Raw genomic sequence first — 18,910 nt, forward strand, 5'->3', positions numbered from 1 at the left:
TAATATGTTTAATAATATTAATAACTTCCTGTCTCTCCAGAGTAGAGGTCTGTCACCTCAGCAGTTATAGGGTTAATGAAACTGATTTAATATTAATATGTTTAATAATATTAATAACTTCCTGTCTCTCCAGAGTAGAGGTCTGTCACCTCAGCAGTTATAGGGTTAATGAAACTGATTTAATATTAATATGTTTAATAATATTAATAACTTCCTGTCTCTCCAGAGTAGAGGTCTGTCACCTCAGCAGTTAGAGGGTTAATGAAACTGATTTAATATTAATATGTTTAATAATATTAATAACTTCCTGTCTCTCCAGAGTAGAGGTCTGTCACCTCAGCAGTTATAGGGTTAATGAAACTGATTTAATATTAATATGTTTAATAATATTAATAACTTCCTGTCTCTCCAGAGTAGAGGTCTGTCACCTCAGCAGTTAGAGGGTTAATGAAACTGATTTAATATTAATATGTTTAATAATATTAATAACTTCCTGTCTCTCCAGAGTAGAGGTCTGTCACCTCAGCAGTTAGAGGGTTAATGAAACTGATTTAATATTAATATGTTTAATAATATTAATAACTTCCTGTCTCTCCAGAGTAGAGGTCTGTCACCTCAGCAGTTAGAGGGTTAATGAAACTGATTTAATATTAATATGTTTAATAATATTAATAACTTCCTGTCTCTCCAGAGTAGAGGTCTGTCACCTCAGCAGTTAGAGGGTTAATGAAACTGATTTAATATTAATATGTTTAATAATATTAATAACTTCCTGTCTCTCCAGAGTAGAGGTCTGTCACCTCAGCAGTTATAGGGTTAATGAAACTGATTTAATATTAATATGTTTAATAATATTAATAACTTCCTGTCTCTCCAGAGTGGAGGTCTGTCACCTCAGCAGTTAGAGGGTTAATGAAACTGATTTAATATTAATATGTTTAATAATATTAATAACTTCCTGTCTCTCCAGAGTAGAGGTCTGTCACCTCAGCAGTTAGAGGGTTAATGAAACTGATTTAATATTAATATGTTTAATAATATTAATAACTTCCTGTCTCTCCAGAGTAGAGGTCTGTCACCTCAGCAGTTAGAGGGTTAATGAAACTGATTTAATATTAATATGTTTAATAATATTAATAACTTCCTGTCTCTCCAGAGTAGAGGTCTGTCACCTCAGCAGTTATAGGGTTAATGAAACTGATTTAATATTAATATGTTTAATAATATTAATAACTTCCTGTCTCTCCAGAGTAGAGGTCTGTCACCTCAGCAGTTATAGGGTTAATGAAACTGATTTAATATTAATATGTTTAATAATATTAATAACTTCCTGTCTCTCCAGAGTAGAGGTCTGTCACCTCAGCAGTTATAGGGTTAATGAAACTGATTTAATATTAATATGTTTAATAATATTAATAACTTCCTGTCTCTCCAGAGTGGAGGTCTGTCACCTCAGCAGTTATAGGGTTAATGAAACTGATTTAATATTAATATGTTTAATAATATTAATAACTTCCTGTCTCTCCAGAGTAGAGGTCTGTCACCTCAGCAGTTATAGGGTTAATGAAACTGATTTAATATTAATATGTTTAATAATATTAATAACTTCCTGTCTCTCCAGAGTAGAGGTCTGTCACCTTAGCAGTTATAGGGTTAATGAAACTGATTTAATATTAATATGTTTAATAATATTAATAACTTCCTGTCTCTCCAGAGTAGAGGTCTGTCACCTCAGCAGTTATAGGGTTAATGAAACTGATTTAATATTAATATGTTTAATAATATTAATAACTTCCTGTCTCTCCAGAGTGGAGGTCTGTCACCTCAGCAGTTATAGGGTTAATGAAACTGATTTAATATTAATATGTTTAATAATATTAATAACTTCCTGTCTCTCCAGAGTAGAGGTCTGTCACCTCAGCAGTTATAGGGTTAATGAAACTGATTTAATATTAATATGTTTAATAATATTAATAACTTCCTGTCTCTCCAGAGTAGAGGTCTGTCACCTCAGCAGTTATAGGGTTAATGAAACTGATTTAATATTAATATGTTTAATAATATTAATAACTTCCTGTCTCTCCAGAGTAGAGGTCTGTCACCTCAGCAGTTATAGGGTTAATGAAACTGATTTAATATGAATATGTTTAATAATATTAATAACTTCCTGTCTCTCCAGAGTAGAGGTCTGTCACCTCAGCAGTTATAGGGTTAATGAAACTGATTTAATATTAATATGTTTAATAATATTAATAACTTCCTGTCTCTCCAGAGTAGAGGTCTGTCACCTCAGCAGTTATAGGGTTAATGAAACTGATTTAATATTAATATGTTTAATAATATTAATAACTTCCTGTCTCTCCAGAGTAGAGGTCTGTCACCTCGGCAGTTATAGGGTTAATGAAACTGATTTAATATTAATATGTTTAATAATATTAATAACTTCCTGTCTCTCCAGAGTAGAGGTCTGTCACCTCGGCAGTTAGAGGGTTAATGAAACTGATTTAATATTAATATGTTTAATAATATTAATAACTTCCTGTCTCTCCAGAGTAGAGGTCTGTCACCTCAGCAGTTATAGGGTTAATGAAACTGATTTAATATTAATATGTTTAATAATATTAATAACTTCCTGTCTCTCCAGAGTAGAGGTCTGTCACCTCAGCAGTTAGAGGGTTAATGAAACTGATTTAATATTAATATGTTTAATAATATTAATAACTTCCTGTCTCTCCAGAGTAGAGGTCTGTCACCTCAGCAGTTATAGGGTTAATGAAACTGATTTAATATTAATATGTTTAATAATATTAATAACTTCCTGTCTCTCCAGAGTAGAGGTCTGTCACCTCAGCAGTTATAGGGTTAATGAAACTGATTTAATATTAATATGTTTAATAATATTAATAACTTCCTGTCTCTCCAGAGTAGAGGTCTGTCACCTCAGCAGTTAGAGGGTTAATGAAACTGATTTAATATTAATATGTTTAATAATATTAATAACTTCCTGTCTCTCCAGAGTAGAGGTCTGTCACCTCAGCAGTTATAGGGTTAATGAAACTGATTTAATATTAATATGTTTAATAATATTAATAACTTCCTGTCTCTCCAGAGTAGAGGTCTGTCACCTCAGCAGTTAGAGGGTTAATGAAACTGATTTAATATTAATATGTTTAATAATATTAATAACTTCCTGTCTCTCCAGAGTAGAGGTCTGTCACCTCAGCAGTTATAGGGTTAATGAAACTGATTTAATATTAATATGTTTAATAATATTAATAACTTCCTGTCTCTCCAGAGTAGAGGTCTGTCACCTTAGCAGTTATAGGGTTAATGAAACTGATTTAATATTAATATGTTTAATAATATTAATAACTTCCTGTCTCTCCAGAGTAGAGGTCTGTCACCTCAGCAGTTATAGGGTTAATGAAACTGATTTAATATTAATATGTTTAATAATATTAATAACTTCCTGTCTCTCCAGAGTGGAGGTCTGTCACCTTAGCAGTTATAGGGTTAATGAAACTGATTTAATATTAATATGTTTAATAATATTAATAACTTCCTGTCTCTCCAGAGTGGAGGTCTGTCACCTCAGCAGTTAGAGGGTTAATGAAACTGATTTAATATTAATATGTTTAATAATATTAATAACTTCCTGTCTCTCCAGAGTGGAGGTCTGTCACCTCAGCAGTTATAGGGTTAATGAAACTGATTTAATATTAATATGTTTAATAATATTAATAACTTCCTGTCTCTCCAGAGTAGAGGTCTGTCACCTCAGCAGTTAGAGGGTTAATGAAACTGATTTAATATTAATATGTTTAATAATATTAATAACTTCCTGTCTCTCCAGAGTAGAGGTCTGTCACCTCAGCAGTTATAGGGTTAATGAAACTGATTTAATATTAATATGTTTAATAATATTAATAACTTCCTGTCTCTCCAGAGTAGAGGTCTGTCACCTTAGCAGTTATAGGGTTAATGAAACTGATTTAATATTAATATGTTTAATAATATTAATAACTTCCTGTCTCTCCAGAGTAGAGGTCTGTCACCTCAGCAGTTAGAGGGTTAATGAAACTGATTTAATATTAATATGTTTAATAATATTAATAACTTCCTGTCTCTCCAGAGTAGAGGTCTGTCACCTCAGCAGTTATAGGGTTAATGAAACTGATTTAATATTAATATGTTTAATAATATTAATAACTTCCTGTCTCTCCAGAGTAGAGGTCTGTCACCTCAGCAGTTAGAGGGTTAATGAAACTGATTTAATATTAATATGTTTAATAATATTAATAACTTCCTGTCTCTCCAGAGTAGAGGTCTGTCACCTTAGCAGTTATAGGGTTAATGAAACTGATTTAATATTAATATGTTTAATAATATTAATAACTTCCTGTCTCTCCAGAGTAGAGGTCTGTCACCTCAGCAGTTAGAGGGTTAATGAAACTGATTTAATATTAATATGTTTAATAATATTAATAACTTCCTGTCTCTCCAGAGTAGAGGTCTGTCACCTCAGCAGTTATAGGGTTAATGAAACTGATTTAATATTAATATGTTTAATAATATTAATAACTTCCTGTCTCTCCAGAGTAGAGGTCTGTCACCTCAGCAGTTAGAGGGTTAATGAAACTGATTTAATATTAATATGTTTAATAATATTAATAACTTCCTGTCTCTCCAGAGTAGAGGTCTGTCACCTCAGCAGTTAGAGGGTTAATGAAACTGATTTAATATTAATATGTTTAATAATATTAATAACTTCCTGTCTCTCCAGAGTAGAGGTCTGTCACCTCAGCAGTTATAGGGTTAATGAAACTGATTTAATATTAATATGTTTAATAATATTAATAACTTCCTGTCTCTCCAGAGTAGAGGTCTGTCACCTTAGCAGTTATAGGGTTAATGAAACTGATTTAATATTAATATGTTTAATAATATTAATAACTTCCTGTCTCTCCAGAGTAGAGGTCTGTCACCTTAGCAGTTATAGGGTTAATGAAACTGATTTAATATTAATATGTTTAATAATATTAATAACTTCCTGTCTCTCCAGAGTAGAGGTCTGTCACCTCAGCAGTTAGAGGGTTAATGAAACTGATTTAATATTAATATGTTTAATAATATTAATAACTTCCTGTCTCTCCAGAGTGGAGGTCTGTCACCTCAGCAGTTATAGGGTTAATGAAACTGATTTAATATTAATATGTTTAATAATATTAATAACTTCCTGTCTCTCCAGAGTAGAGGTCTGTCACCTCAGCAGTTATAGGGTTAATGAAACTGATTTAATATTAATATGTTTAATAATATTAATAACTTCCTGTCTCTCCAGAGTAGAGGTCTGTCACCTCAGCAGTTAGAGGGTTAATGAAACTGATTTAATATTAATATGTTTAATAATATTAATAACTTCCTGTCTCTCCAGAGTAGAGGTCTGTCACCTCAGCAGTTAGAGGGTTAATGAAACTGATTTAATATTAATATGTTTAATAATATTAATAACTTCCTGTCTCTCCAGAGTAGAGGTCTGTCACCTCAGCAGTTATAGGGTTAATGAAACTGATTTAATATTAATATGTTTAATAATATTAATAACTTCCTGTCTCTCCAGAGTAGAGGTCTGTCACCTCAGCAGTTAGAGGGTTAATGAAACTGATTTAATATTAATATGTTTAATAATATTAATAACTTCCTGTCTCTCCAGAGTAGAGGTCTGTCACCTCAGCAGTTAGAGGGTTAATGAAACTGATTTAATATTAATATGTTTAATAATATTAATAACTTCCTGTCTCTCCAGAGTAGAGGTCTGTCACCTTAGCAGTTATAGGGTTAATGAAACTGATTTAATATTAATATGTTTAATAATATTAATAACTTCCTGTCTCTCCAGAGTAGAGGTCTGTCACCTCAGCAGTTAGAGGGTTAATGAAACTGATTTAATATTAACATGTTTAATAATATTAATAACTTCCTGTCTCTCCAGAGTAGAGGTCTGTCACCTCAGCAGTTAGAGGGTTAATTAAACTGATTTAATATTAATATGTTTAATAATATTAATAACTTCCTGTCTCTCCAGAGTAGAGGTCTGTCACCTCAGCAGTTATAGGGTTAATGAAACTGATTTAATATGAATATGTTTAATAATATTAATAACTTCCTGTCTCTCCAGAGTAGAGGTCTGTCACCTCAGCAGTTATAGGGTTAATGAAACTGATTTAATATTAATATGTTTAATAATATTAATAACTTCCTGTCTCTCCAGAGTGGAGGTCTGTCACCTCAGCAGTTATAGGGTTAATGAAACTGATTTAATATTAATATGTTTAATAATATTAATAACTTCCTGTCTCTCCAGAGTAGAGGTCTGTCACCTCAGCAGTTATAGGGTTAATGAAACTGATTTAATATTAATATGTTTAATAATATTAATAACTTCCTGTCTCTCCAGAGTAGAGGTCTGTCACCTCAGCAGTTATAGGGTTAATGAAACTGATTTAATATTAATATGTTTAATAATATTAATAACTTCCTGTCTCTCCAGAGTGGAGGTCTGTCACCTCAGCAGTTATAGGGTTAATGAAACTGATTTAATATTAATATGTTTAATAATATTAATAACTTCCTGTCTCTCCAGAGTAGAGGTCTGTCACCTCAGCAGTTATAGGGTTAATGAAACTGATTTAATATGAATATGTTTAATAATATTAATAACTTCCTGTCTCTCCAGAGTAGAGGTCTGTCACCTCAGCAGTTATAGGGTTAATGAAACTGATTTAATATGAATATGTTTAATAATATTAATAACTTCCTGTCTCTCCAGAGTGGAGGTCTGTCACCTCAGCAGTTATAGGGTTAATGAAACTGATTTAATATTAATATGTTTAATAATATTAATAACTTCCTGTCTCTCCAGAGTAGAGGTCTGTCACCTTAGCAGTTATAGGGTTAATGAAACTGATTTAATATTAATATGTTTAATAATATTAATAACTTCCTGTCTCTCCAGAGTAGAGGTCTGTCACCTCAGCAGTTATAGGGTTAATGAAACTGATTTAATATTAATATGTTTAATAATATTAATAACTTCCTGTCTCTCCAGAGTAGAGGTCTGTCACCTCAGCAGTTATAGGGTTAATGAAACTGATTTAATATTAATATGTTTAATAATATTAATAACTTCCTGTCTCTCCAGAGTAGAGGTCTGTCACCTCAGCAGTTAGAGGGTTAATGAAACTGATTTAATATTAATATGTTTAATAATATTAATAACTTCCTGTCTCTCCAGAGTAGAGGTCTGTCACCTTAGCAGTTATAGGGTTAATGAAACTGATTTAATATTAATATGTTTAATAATATTAATAACTTCCTGTCTCTCCAGAGTAGAGGTCTGTCACCTCAGCAGTTATAGGGTTAATGAAACTGATTTAATATTAATATGTTTAATAATATTAATAACTTCCTGTCTCTCCAGAGTAGAGGTCTGTCACCTCAGCAGTTAGAGGGTTAATGAAACTGATTTAATATGAATATGTTTAATAATATTAATAACTTCCTGTCTCTCCAGAGTAGAGGTCTGTCACCTCAGCAGTTATAGGGTTAATGAAACTGATTTAATATTAATATGTTTAATAATATTAATAACTTCCTGTCTCTCCAGAGTAGAGGTCTGTCACCTCAGCAGTTAGAGGGTTAATGAAACTGATTTAATATTAATATGTTTAATAATATTAATAACTTCCTGTCTCTCCAGAGTAGAGGTCTGTCACCTTAGCAGTTATAGGGTTAATGAAACTGATTTAATATTAATATGTTTAATAATATTAATAACTTCCTGTCTCTCCAGAGTAGAGGTCTGTCACCTCAGCAGTTAGAGGGTTAATGAAACTGATTTAATATTAATATGTTTAATAATATTAATAACTTCCTGTCTCTCCAGAGTAGAGGTCTGTCACCTCAGCAGTTATAGGGTTAATGAAACTGATTTAATATTAATATGTTTAATAATATTAATAACTTCCTGTCTCTCCAGAGTAGAGGTCTGTCACCTTAGCAGTTATAGGGTTAATGAAACTGATTTAATATTAATATGTTTAATAATATTAATAACTTCCTGTCTCTCCAGAGTGGAGGTCTGTCACCTCAGCAGTTATAGGGTTAATGAAACTGATTTAATATTAATATGTTTAATAATATTAATAACTTCCTGTCTCTCCAGAGTAGAGGTCTGTCACCTCAGCAGTTATAGGGTTAATGAAACTGATTTCATATTAATATGTTTAATAATATTAATAACTTCCTGTCTCTCCAGAGTGGAGGTCTGTCACCTCAGCAGTTATAGGGTTAATGAAACTGATTTAATATTAATATGTTTAATAATATTAATAACTTCCTGTCTCTCCAGAGTAGAGGTCTGTCACCTCAGCAGTTATAGGGTTAATGAAACTGATTTAATATTAATATGTTTAATAATATTAATAACTTCCTGTCTCTCCAGAGTAGAGGTCTGTCACCTCAGCAGTTATAGGGTTAATGAAACTGATTTAATATTAATATGTTTAATAATATTAATAACTTCCTGTCTCTCCAGAGTAGAGGTCTGTCACCTTAGCAGTTATAGGGTTAATGAAACTGATTTAATATTAATATGTTTAATAATATTAATAACTTCCTGTCTCTCCAGAGTAGAGGTCTGTCACCTCAGCAGTTATAGGGTTAATGAAACTGATTTAATATTAATATGTTTAATAATATTAATAACTTCCTGTCTCTCCAGAGTAGAGGTCTGTCACCTCAGCAGTTATAGGGTTAATGAAACTGATTTAATATTAATATGTTTAATAATATTAATAACTTCCTGTCTCTCCAGAGTAGAGGTCTGTCACCTCAGCAGTTATAGGGTTAATGAAACTGATTTAATATTAATATGTTTAATAATATTAATAACTTCCTGTCTCTCCAGAGTAGAGGTCTGTCACCTCAGCAGTTAGAGGGTTAATGAAACTGATTTAATATTAATATGTTTAATAATATTAATAACTTCCTGTCTCTCCAGAGTAGAGGTCTGTCACCTCAGCAGTTATAGGGTTAATGAAACTGATTTAATATTAATATGTTTAATAATATTAATAACTTCCTGTCTCTCCAGAGTAGAGGTCTGTCACCTCAGCAGTTATAGGGTTAATGAAACTGATTTAATATTAATATGTTTAATAATATTAATAACTTCCTGTCTCTCCAGAGTAGAGGTCTGTCACCTTAGCAGTTATAGGGTTAATGAAACTGATTTAATATTAATATGTTTAATAATATTAATAACTTCCTGTCTCTCCAGAGTAGAGGTCTGTCACCTCAGCAGTTATAGGGTTAATGAAACTGATTTAATATTAATATGTTTAATAATATTAATAACTTCCTGTCTCTCCAGAGTAGAGGTCTGTCACCTCAGCAGTTATAGGGTTAATGAAACTGATTTAATATTAATATGTTTAATAATATTAATAACTTCCTGTCTCTCCAGAGTAGAGGTCTGTCACCTCAGCAGTTATAGGGTTAATGAAACTGATTTAATATTAATATGTTTAATAATATTAATAACTTCCTGTCTCTCCAGAGTAGAGGTCTGTCACCTCAGCAGTTATAGGGTTAATGAAACTGATTTAATATTAATATGTTTAATAATATTAATAACTTCCTGTCTCTCCAGAGTAGAGGTCTGTCACCTCAGCAGTTAGAGGGTTAATGAAACTGATTTAATATTAATATGTTTAATAATATTAATAACTTCCTGTCTCTCCAGAGTAGAGGTCTGTCACCTCAGCAGTTATAGGGTTAATGAAACTGATTTAATATTAATATGTTTAATAATATTAATAACTTCCTGTCTCTCCAGAGTAGAGGTCTGTCACCTCAGCAGTTATAGGGTTAATGAAACTGATTTAATATTAATATGTTTAATAATATTAATAACTTCCTGTCTCTCCAGAGTAGAGGTCTGTCACCTCAGCAGTTAGAGGGTTAATGAAACTGATTTAATATTAATATGTTTAATAATATTAATAACTTCCTGTCTCTCCAGAGTAGAGGTCTGTCACCTCAGCAGTTAGAGGGTTAATGAAACTGATTTAATATTAATATGTTTAATAATATTAATAACTTCCTGTCTCTCCAGAGTAGAGGTCTGTCACCTCAGCAGTTATAGGGTTAATGAAACTGATTTAATATTAATATGTTTAATAATATTAATAACTTCCTGTCTCTCCAGAGTAGAGGTCTGTCACCTCAGCAGTTAGAGGGTTAATGAAACTGATTTAATATTAATATGTTTAATAATATTAATAACTTCCTGTCTCTCCAGAGTAGAGGTCTGTCACCTCAGCAGTTATAGGGTTAATGAAACTGATTTAATATTAATATGTTTAATAATATTAATAACTTCCTGTCTCTCCAGAGTAGAGGTCTGTCACCTCAGCAGTTAGAGGGTTAATGAAACTGATTTAATATTAATATGTTTAATAATATTAATAACTTCCTGTCTCTCCAGAGTAGAGGTCTGTCACCTCAGCAGTTATAGGGTTAATGAAACTGATTTAATATTAATATGTTTAATAATATTAATAACTTCCTGTCTCTCCAGAGTAGAGGTCTGTCACCTTAGCAGTTATAGGGTTAATGAAACTGATTTAATATTAATATGTTTAATAATATTAATAACTTCCTGTCTCTCCAGAGTAGAGGTCTGTCACCTCAGCAGTTATAGGGTTAATGAAACTGATTTAATATTAATATGTTTAATAATATTAATAACTTCCTGTCTCTCCAGAGTAGAGGTCTGTCACCTCAGCAGTTATAGGGTTAATGAAACTGATTTAATATTAATATGTTTAATAATATTAATAACTTCCTGTCTCTCCAGAGTAGAGGTCTGTCACCTCGGCAGTTATAGGGTTAATGAAACTGATTTAATATTAATATGTTTAATAATATTAATAACTTCCTGTCTCTCCAGAGTAGAGGTCTGTCACCTCGGCAGTTATAGGGTTAATGAAACTGATTTAATATTAATATGTTTAATAATATTAATAACTTCCTGTCTCTCCAGAGTAGAGGTCTGTCACCTCAGCAGTTATAGGGTTAATGAAACTGATTTAATATTAATATGTTTAATAATATTAATAACTTCCTGTCTCTCCAGAGTAGAGGTCTGTCACCTCAGCAGTTATAGGGTTAATGAAACTGATTTAATATTAATATGTTTAATAATATTAATAACTTCCTGTCTCTCCAGAGTAGAGGTCTGTCACCTCAGCAGTTAGAGGGTTAATGAAACTGATTTAATATTAATATGTTTAATAATATTAATAACTTCCTGTCTCTCCAGAGTAGAGGTCTGTCACCTCAGCAGTTATAGGGTTAATGAAACTGATTTAATATTAATATGTTTAATAATATTAATAACTTCCTGTCTCTCCAGAGTAGAGGTCTGTCACCTCAGCAGTTATAGGGTTAATGAAACTGATTTAATATTAATATGTTTAATAATATTAATAACTTCCTGTCTCTCCAGAGTAGAGGTCTGTCACCTCAGCAGTTAGAGGGTTAATGAAACTGATTTAATATTAATATGTTTAATAATATTAATAACTTCCTGTCTCTCCAGAGTAGAGGTCTGTCACCTCAGCAGTTAGAGGGTTAATGAAACTGATTTAATATTAATATGTTTAATAATATTAATAACTTCCTGTCTCTCCAGAGTAGAGGTCTGTCACCTCAGCAGTTATAGGGTTAATGAAACTGATTTAATATTAATATGTTTAATAATATTAATAACTTCCTGTCTCTCCAGAGTAGAGGTCTGTCACCTCAGCAGTTATAGGGTTAATGAAACTGATTTAATATTAATATGTTTAATAATATTAATAACTTCCTGTCTCTCCAGAGTAGAGGTCTGTCACCTCAGCAGTTATAGGGTTAATGAAACTGATTTAATATTAATATGTTTAATAATATTAATAACTTCCTGTCTCTCCAGAGTAGAGGTCTGTCACCTCAGCAGTTAGAGGGTTAATGAAACTGATTTAATATTAATATGTTTAATAATATTAATAACTTCCTGTCTCTCCAGAGTAGAGGTCTGTCACCTCAGCAGTTATAGGGTTAATGAAACTGATTTAATATTAATATGTTTAATAATATTAATAACTTCCTGTCTCTCCAGAGTAGAGGTCTGTCACCTCAGCAGTTATAGGGTTAATGAAACTGATTTAATATTAATATGTTTAATAATATTAATAACTTCCTGTCTCTCCAGAGTAGAGGTCTGTCACCTCAGCAGTTATAGGGTTAATGAAACTGATTTAATATTAATATGTTTAATAATATTAATAACTTCCTGTCTCTCCAGAGTAGAGGTCTGTCACCTCAGCAGTTATAGGGTTAATGAAACTGATTTAATATTAATATGTTTAATAATATTAATAACTTCCTGTCTCTCCAGAGTAGAGGTCTGTCACCTCAGCAGTTAGAGGGTTAATGAAACTGATTTAATATTAATATGTTTAATAATATTAATAACTTCCTGTCTCTCCAGAGTAGAGGTCTGTCACCTCAGCAGTTATAGGGTTAATGAAACTGATTTAATATTAATATGTTTAATAATATTAATAACTTCCTGTCTCTCCAGAGTGGAGGTCTGTCACCTCAGCAGTTAGAGGGTTAATGAAACTGATTTAATATTAATATGTTTAATAATATTAATAACTTCCTGTCTCTCCAGAGTAGAGGTCTGTCACCTCAGCAGTTAGAGGGTTAATGAAACTGATTTAATATTAATATGTTTAATAATATTAATAACTTCCTGTCTCTCCAGAGTAGAGGTCTGTCACCTCAGCAGTTAGAGGGTTAATGAAACTGATTTAATATTAATATGTTTAATAATATTAATAACTTCCTGTCTCTCCAGAGTAGAGGTCTGTCACCTCAGCAGTTATAGGGTTAATGAAACTGATTTAATATTAATATGTTTAATAATATTAATAACTTCCTGTCTCTCCAGAGTAGAGGTCTGTCACCTTAGCAGTTATAGGGTTAATGAAACTGATTTAATATTAATATGTTTAATAATATTAATAACTTCCTGTCTCTCCAGAGTAGAGGTCTGTCACCTTAGCAGTTATAGGGTTAATGAAACTGATTTAATATTAATATGTTTAATAATATTAATAACTTCCTGTCTCTCCAGAGTGGAGGTCTGTCACCTCAGCAGTTAGAGGGTTAATGAAACTGATTTAATATTAATATGTTTAATAATATTAATAACTTCCTGTCTCTCCAGAGTGGAGGTCTGTCACCTCAGCAGTTATAGGGTTAATGAAACTGATTTAATATTAATATGTTTAATAATATTAATAACTTCCTGTCTCTCCAGAGTAGAGGTCTGTCACCTCAGCAGTTATAGGGTTAATGAAACTGATTTAATATTAATATGTTTAATAATATTAATAACTTCCTGTCTCTCCAGAGTAGAGGTCTGTCACCTCAGCAGTTAGAGGGTTAATGAAACTGATTTAATATTAATATGTTTAATAATATTAATAACTTCCTGTCTCTCCAGAGTAGAGGTCTGTCACCTCAGCAGTTATAGGGTTAATGAAACTGATTTAATATTAATATGTTTAATAATATTAATAACTTCCTGTCTCTCCAGAGTAGAGGTCTGTCACCTCAGCAGTTATAGGGTTAATGAAACTGATTTAATATTAATATGTTTAATAATATTAATAACTTCCTGTCTCTCCAGAGTAGAGGTCTGTCACCTCAGCAGTTATAGGGTTAATGAGACTGATTTAATATTAATATGTTTAATAATATTAATAACTTCCTGTCTCTCCAGAGTAGAGGTCTGTCACCTCAGCAGTTATAGGGTTAATGAAACTGATTTAATATTAATATGTTTAATAATATTAATAACTTCCTGTCTCTCCAGAGTAGAGGTCTGTCACCTCAGCAGTTATAGGGTTAATGAAACTGATTTAATATTAATATGTTTAATAATATTAATAACTTCCTGTCTCTCCAGAGTAGAGGTCTGTCACCTTAGCAGTTATAGGGTTAATGAAACTGATTTAATATTAATATGTTTAATAATATTAATAACTTCCTGTCTCTCCAGAGTAGAGGTCTGTCACCTCAGCAGTTAGAGGGTTAATGAAACTGATTTAATATTAATATGTTTAATAATATTAATAACTTCCTGTCTCTCCAGAGTAGAGGTCTGTCACCTCAGCAGTTATAGGGTTAATGAAACTGATTTAATATTAATATGTTTAATAATATTAATAACTTCCTGTCTCTCCAGAGTAGAGGTCTGTCACCTCAGCAGTTATAGGGTTAATGAAACTGATTTAATATTAATATGTTTAATAATATTAATAACTTCCTGTCTCTCCAGAGTGGAGGTCTGTCACCTCAGCAGTTAGAGGGTTAATGAAACTGATTTAATATTAATATGTTTAATAATATTAATAACTTCCTGTCTCTCCAGAGTGGAGGTCTGTCACCTCAGCAGTTATAGGGTTAATGAAACTGATTTAATATTAATATGTTTAATAATATTAATAACTTCCTGTCTCTCCAGAGTGGAGGTCTGTCACCTCAGCAGTTAGAGGGTTAATGAAACTGATTTAATATTAATATGTTTAATAATATTAATAACTTCCTGTCTCTCCAGAGTGGAGGTCTGTCACCTCAGCAGTTAGAGGGTTAATGAAACTGATTTAATATTAATATGTTTAATAATATTAATAACTTCCTGTCTCTCCAGAGTAGAGGTCTGTCACCTCAGCAGTTATAGGGTTAATGAAACTGATTTAATATTAACATGTTTAATAATATTAATAACTTCCTGTCTCTCCAGAGTAGAGGTCTGTCACCTCAGCAGTTATAGGGTTAATGAAACTGATTTAATATTAATATGTTTAATAATATTAATAACTTCCTGTCTCTCCAGAGTAGAGGTCTGTCACCTCAGCAGTTATAGGGTTAATGAAACTGATTTAATATTAATATGTTTAATAATATTAATAACTTCCTGTCTCTCCAGAGTAGAGGTCTGTCACCTCAGCAGTTAGAGGGTTAATGAAACTGATTTAATATTAATATGTTTAATAATATTAATAACTTCCTGTCTCTCCAGAGTGGAGGTCTGTCACCTCAGCAGTTATAGGGTTAATGAAACTGATTTAATATTAATATGTTTAATAATATTAATAACTTCCTGTCTCTCCAGAGTAGAGGTCTGTCACCTCAGCAGTTATAGGGTTAATGAAACTGATTTAATATTCATATGTTTAATAATATTAATAACTTCCTGTCTCTCCAGAGTAGAGGTCTGTCACCTCAGCAGTTATAGGGTTAATGAAACTGATTTAATATTAATATGTTTAATAATATTAATAACTTCCTGTCTCTCCAGAGTAGAGGTCTGTCACCTCAGCAGTTAGAGGGTTAATGAAACTGATTTAATATTAATATGTTTAATAATATTAATAACTTCCTGTCTCTCCAGAGTAGAGGTCTGTCACCTCAGCAGTTATAGGGTTAATGAAACTGATTTAATATTAATATGTTTAATAATATTAATAACTTCCTGTCTCTCCAGAGTAGAGGTCTGTCACCTCAGCAGTTATAGGGTTAATGAAACTGATTTAATATTAATATGTTTAATAATATTAATAACTTCCTGTCTCTCCAGAGTAGAGGTCTGTCACCTCAGCAGTTATAGGGTTAATGAAACTGATTTAATATTAATATGTTTAATAATATTAATAACTTCCTGTCTCTCCAGAGTAGAGGTCTGTCACCTCAGCAGTTATAGGGTTAATGAAACTGATTTAATATTAATATGTTTAATAATATTAATAACTTCCTGTCTCTCCAGAGTAGAGGTCTGTCACCTCAGCAGTTATAGGGTTAATGAAACTGATTTAATATTAATATGTTTAATAATATTAATAACTTCCTGTCTCTCCAGAGTAGAGGTCTGTCACCTCAGCAGTTAGAGGGTTAATGAAACTGATTTAATATTAATATGTTTAATAATATTAATAACTTCCTGTCTCTCCAGAGTAGAGGTCTGTCACCTCAGCAGTTATAGGGTTAATGAAACTGATTTAATATTAATATGTTTAATAATATTAATAACTTCCTGTCTCTCCAGAGTAGAGGTCTGTCACCTCAGCAGTTAGAGGGTTAATGAAACTGATTTAATATTAATATGTTTAATAATATTAATAACTTCCTGTCTCTCCAGAGTGGAGGTCTGTCACCTCAGCAGTTATAGGGTTAATGAAACTGATTTAATATTAATATGTTTAATAATATTAATAACTTCCTGTCTCTCCAGAGTAGAGGTCTGTCACCTCAGCAGTTAGAGGGTTAATGAAACTGATTTAATATTAATATGTTTAATAATATTAATAACTTCCTGTCTCTCCAGAGTAGAGGTCTGTCACCTCAGCAGTTAGAGGGTTAATGAAACTGATTTAATATTAATATGTTTAATAATATTAATAACTTCCTGTCTCTCCAGAGTAGAGGTCTGTCACCTTAGCAGTTATAGGGTTAATGAAACTGATTTAATATTAATATGTTTAATAATATTAATAACTTCCTGTCTCTCCAGAGTAGAGGTCTGTCACCTCAGCAGTTAGAGGGTTAATGAAACTGATTTAATATTAATATGTTTAATAATATTAATAACTTCCTGTCTCTCCAGAGTAGAGGTCTGTCACCTCAGCAGTTAGAGGGTTAATGAAACTGATTTAATATTAATATGTTTAATAATATTAATAACTTCCTGTCTCTCCAGAGTAGAGGTCTGTCACCTCAGCAGTTAGAGGGTTAATGAAACTGATTTAATATTAATATGTTTAATAATATTAATAACTTCCTGTCTCTCCAGAGTGGAGGTCTGTCACCTCAGCAGTTATAGGGTTAATGAAACTGATTTAATATTAATATGTTTAATAATATTAATAACTTCCTGTCTCTCCAGAGTAGAGGTCTGTCACCTCAGCAGTTAGAGGGTTAATGAAACTGATTTAATATTAATATGTTTAATAATATTAATAACTTCCTGTCTCTCCAGAGTAGAGGTCTGTCACCTCAGCAGTTAGAGGGTTAATGAAACTGATTTAATATTAATATGTTTAATAATATTAATAACTTCCTGTCTCTCCAGAGTAGAGGTCTGTCACCTCAGCAGTTATAGGGTTAATGAAACTGATTTAATATTAATATGTTTAATAATATTAATAACTTCCTGTCTCTCCAGAGTGGAGGTCTGTCACCTCAGCAGTTATAGGGTTAATGAAACTGATTTAATATTAATATGTTTAATAATATTAATAACTTCCTGTCTCTCCAGAGTAGAGGTCTGTCACCTCAGCAGTTAGAGGGTTAATGAAACTGATTTAATATTAATATGTTTAATAATATTAATAACTTCCTGTCTCTCCAGAGTAGAGGTCTGTCACCTCAGCAGTTATAGGGTTAATGAAACTGATTTAATATTAATATGTTTAATAATATTAATAACTTCCTGTCTCTCCAGAGTAGAGGTCTGTCACCTCAGCAGTTAGAGGGTTAATGAAACTGATTTAATATTAATATGTTTAATAATATTAATAACTTCCTGTCTCTCCAGAGTAGAGGTCTGTCACCTCAGCAGTTATAGGGTTAATGAAACTGATTTAATATTAATATGTTTAATAATATTAATAACTTCCTGTCTCTCCAGAGTAGAGGTCTGTCACCTCAGCAGTTATAGGGTTAATGAAACTGATTTAATATTAACATGTTTAATAATATTAATAACTTCCTGTCTCTCCAGAGTAGAGGTCTGTCACCTCAGCAGTTATAGGGTTAATGAAACTGATTTAATATTAATATGTTTAATAATATTAATAACTTCCTGTCTCTCCAGAGTAGAGGTCTGTCACCTTAGCAGTTATAGGGTTAATGAAACTGATTTAATATTAATATGTTTAATAATATTAATAACTTCCTGTCTCTCCAGAGTGGAGGTCTGTCACCTCAGCAGTTATAGGGTTAATGAAACTGATTTAATATTAATATGTTTAATAATATTAATAACTTCCTGTCTCTCCAGAGTAGAGGTCTGTCACCTCAGCAGTTAGAGGGTTAATGAAACTGATTTAATATTAATATGTTTAATAATATTAATAACTTCCTGTCTCTCCAGAGTAGAGGTCTGTCACCTCAGCAGTTATAGGGTTAATGAAACTGATTTAATATTAATATGTTTAATAATATTAATAACTTCCTGTCTCTCCAGAGTGGAGGTCTGTCACCTCAGCAGTTAGAGGGTTAATGAAACTGATTTAATATTAATATGTTTAATAATATTAATAACTTCCTGTCTCTCCAGAGTAGAGGTCTGTCACCTCAGCAGTTATAGGGTTAATGAAACTGATTTAATATTAATATGTTTAATAATATTAATAACTTCCTGTCTCTCCAGAGTAGAGGTCTGTCACCTCAGCAGTTATAGGGTTAATGAAACTGATTTAATATTAATATGTTTAATAATATTAATAACTTCCTGTCTCTCCAGAGTAGAGGTCTGTCACCTCAGCAGTTATAGGGTTAATGAAACTGATTTAATATTAATATGTTTAATAATATTAATAACTTCCTGTCTCTCCAGAGTAGAGGTCTGTCACCTCAGCAGTTATAGGGTTAATGAAACTGATTTAATATTAATATGTTTAATAATATTAATAACTTCCTGTCTCTCCAGAGTAGAGGTCTGTCACCTCAGCAGTTATAGGGTTAATGAAACTGATTTAATATTAATATGTTTAATAATATTAATAACTTCCTG

At 31.6% G+C, this 18,910-nt stretch overlaps 1 protein-coding gene across 1 annotated transcript in view; it reads right to left on the minus strand.

Moving 5' to 3' along the window:
- Positions 1-18,910, minus strand: part of LOC146959822 (kinesin heavy chain-like) — a 72,965-nt gene that overhangs the window by 42,979 nt on the left and 11,076 nt on the right. The window lies entirely within an intron of this gene.

This window comes from Trachurus japonicus, unplaced genomic scaffold (genome assembly GCF_045865225.1).
Source record: "Trachurus japonicus isolate A0001 unplaced genomic scaffold, Traja_1.0 AP031020.1".
NCBI classification, from domain to species: domain Eukaryota; kingdom Metazoa; phylum Chordata; class Actinopteri; order Carangiformes; family Carangidae; genus Trachurus; species Trachurus japonicus.